Source organism: Gopherus evgoodei, unplaced genomic scaffold (genome assembly GCF_007399415.2).
Source record: "Gopherus evgoodei ecotype Sinaloan lineage unplaced genomic scaffold, rGopEvg1_v1.p scaffold_31_arrow_ctg1, whole genome shotgun sequence".
NCBI lineage: Eukaryota > Metazoa > Chordata > Testudines > Testudinidae > Gopherus > Gopherus evgoodei.
In genome coordinates, this window is record NW_022059983.1 from 5,083,234 (window position 1) to 5,086,854 (window position 3,621).

Sequence of the window (3,621 nt, forward strand, 5' to 3'; positions counted from 1 at the left end):
TGCCCTGAACTCCTGCATACCTCCACATCCCCACCCCCACCCTGAGCACCAAACAGGAGCTCCTTTCCCCCCCTCCACATTCCCACCTGCACCCCTCACACCAAATGGGAGCTGCTGCAGATAAGCACTCCACACCTCAACCTCCTGCCCCAACCCTGAGCCCCTCTCCCTCACCCTAGCTCCTGGCCAGACCCCACACCCCAACCTCCAGCCTGCTCCTGCAGCCTAACTCCCTCCCAGACCCTGCACCCCAAACCCTGAGGCCTCTCCCTCACCCTAGCTCCTGGCCAGACCCCACACCCCAACCTCCAGCCTGCTCCTGCAGCTTAACTCCCTCCCAGACCCTGCACCCCCAGCCCTGTGCTAAGTGCACCCCCACCCTCAGCTTGTGCAGAGAGAGACGAAGAGAATGGGCTAGAACCAGGGAGAAGGTGGAAAGGGGAGGATCCTGTTTACCCCCTCCCCAGCTCTGCTGCATTTGCAGTTTACCCACGGCCCCTCCCTTGCTCCAGGGACCAACCCTAGCTCCCTCCCCACTGTGCTTTTGCCCCCAGCCCCTGCCTTGCTCCAAACCTTCCCCCTCACCATGCCCAGCTCTCAGGGTGGATAAAAATCAATGACTTTTTAACAAAAAAAATAAAAAAATAGGATTTTTTAAAATTTAGATTGGATTTTTTTTAGTAGAAAACCTATCTAAAGATAGTTTTAATTAAGATACGTTATATCTCATCATGGAATAGGGATTACAAATTCTAATTCTATAGTATGAGACAATAAAATCATGTCATGTTTAAGAAAAGTTTTGTAAATGAGTTCTAACAGTTCATGGATTAGGGACCCAATTTTATGGGGTTCCACAGGATTCTGTATAGATTATTTAGGTTACTCTTTCTGTCTACCCAATGGGACTCAGTGCTCAGTCCAGAAGATGCCATCAGAGACGCTCAGTTTTGCAGTTCTCAAACTGTGGATTTGTGTCTCCAGAGGTAACATGCTTGTGTGACGTTATTGATATAATCTGGGATCATACAGAACATGGTTTGCAACCAAGGTCCTGTAGTGGCACCAAATCTAATGTAAAGGGATCATATAAGGTGTCTAAGACCAGATTATGGGTTACTGGTTATGATTATGCTGTCTGTAGGTCTGTATCATTTTGTAGTTGAAGTTATCAGTATTGGCTCTATACTGTCTGTATTTCAAATTGGTGCTGTGCTTCTGGGAAACATCCCAGACAAGTTGGTGTTAGCTCTGCCTAGCCTGCTTGATGGCCCATTAAGGACCATCAGCTACACAATTGACCCATTGAGAGAAGGCAGATACACCTTGTAACTCAGCAAAGTATGCAGGGACTTGCCCATGTGACTCCAGACTCCATTTTGCTGTAATTTTCCACAGTAAGGACAAAGAGGTTCTTACACCTGGAAAATACTATAAAAGGCTGATGCCTCATCTCCATCTGGTCTTCAATTCTGCTTCTTATCTCTGGAGGAACTTTGCTACAAACTGAAGCTCTGAACAAAGGACTGATGACCCATCCCAGCAGGCAGGGCCGGCTCCAGGCCTCAGAGCGCCAAGCCCGTGCTTGGGGTGGCATGCCGTGGGGTGCGCTTGGCCGGTTGACGGGAGGGCGGCAGGCGTGCCTGCAAGGGTCCACTTGTCCCGCAGCTCCGGTGGACCTCCCGGAGTCGTCCCTGCGGAGAGTCTGCTGGTCCCGCAGCTCTGGTGGACCCTTCGCAGTGAGGCCTCCGGGAGGTCCACCGGAGTGGCGGGACCGGTGAGCGGCAGAGCGCCCCCCACGGCGTGCCACCGTGCTTGGGGCGGCGAAATGGCTAGAGCCGGCCCTGCCAGTGGGAGATGTACTCCAGAGACTTGATTTAAACCTGCAGTTTACTCCATCACTGCTACAAGCCTGAACGAAGAACTTTGCCATTACTGTATGTAATTGATTCCATTTAACCAATTCTAGCTCTCATCTCTACCTTTTTCCCTTTATGAATAAACCTTTAGATTTTAAAGGATTGGCAACAGCGTGATTTGTGGGTAAGATCTGATGTGTATATTGACCTGGGTCTGGGGCTTGGTCCTTTGGGATTGAGAGAACCGTTTTCTTTTACTGGGGTGTTGGTTTTCATAACCATTCATCCCCAGGACGAGTTGCACTGGTGGTGATACTGGGAGACTGGAGTGTCTAAGGAAATTGCTTGTGTGACTTGTGGTTAGCCAGTGGGGTGAAACCAAAGTCCTCTTTGTCTGACTGGTTTTGTTTGCCTTAGAGGTGGAAAAACCCCAGCCCAGGGCTGTAACTGCCCTGCTTAAGCAATTAGCCCTGGATTGGCACTCTCAGTTGGGTCCCGCCAGATCCACATCGTCACAGCTTGTTAATAGCAAAAATGTTTTAAAATAAATAAATAATGTATAGAGGTGAGAAATAACAGACCTCAACTCTACTGTTCCTCCGTAAATTTGTGTACACAGAGTCAATCCCTTACCTCTCTCTAAAAGTGAAAAGTTTCAAAAAGTTCAATGAACAGAAGATGGTTGGGGGCGGAATACATCTGGACAAGGAGAAGTCTAGCGATAAATGTGAGAAAGTGAGGGACATATGCTTTTTTGTTAAAATATGATGTTTGCTGTTGAAGAAAAAGATCCAGAACACTTAACGTTGTTGTTTTAGTTCAAAAAAACAACTTATATGTCTGTCTGATGATGTTCTCCTCCTAATACAGCCTGGCAAGAAAATCCTCCGAATATTAATGATTAACCCATTAAACTGGAGATAGTTCACCTCCCAGTGACTTCATAAATATCTGCTTCAAATACCTTTGGTAAATGAAACAACCAAACAATGATTCATTTTCTGATATAGCTGTGAAACTCATCTGAAAATTTTTCAAAATAAATCACCGTTTAAAAATGTAGAGTGTGTGCCTTCTAAAAATGAAACCTACATCTATCTCTGAGTTGTGAAGGACATGTATTAAGGTTATAACAACCAACAAGAACACACTTTTATGTAGAAAACCATGATTAAATCGAGTCTTCCTGATTAATGATTTAAATCAAATCCACTCTGCCTGCTGTGCTCTTGCCCCTGGCCCCTTCATTCCCCAGAGGACCCCACAAAAAGTTAATTCGGCCCTGAAGAGATCCACGGGGGGTCTCCCCACTTCTCCTCCCAATTGTCCCTTACCAGGCCCAGCAGTCCCCTCACTCTCCTCCCATACAGCAGCTTGAAAGGGAAGAACCCTGTGGATTCCTGGGGCACCACCAGCTGTCTCCCGATTCCCCCCAGTTCTACTTCCCCTTGGGGAGCCCATTCCCGGTACAGGAATCCCTCCTCCTGCAGGACTCTGTCCCTGCAGCCTTCCCCAAGCGGGTTTGCAGTGCTGTGGCCAGCAAGTTCTCTCAGCTTCTCCAAGGAGGGATCCCTCTGCAGCTCGGTCTGGGATTCAGCTGCTGGGGCAGGGAGTGGGACCTGTTCCCTCTCGCTGGCTGGGCCTGGGGTCACAGCCCCCCTGAACCCAGTTCCCTGGTAGCTCCCTCCCTGACGTGGAATCACTTCCAAGCAGCACGTCTGGACCAGGCAAACCTGGTTGGCAGCAGACCTGCCCTGCCTGG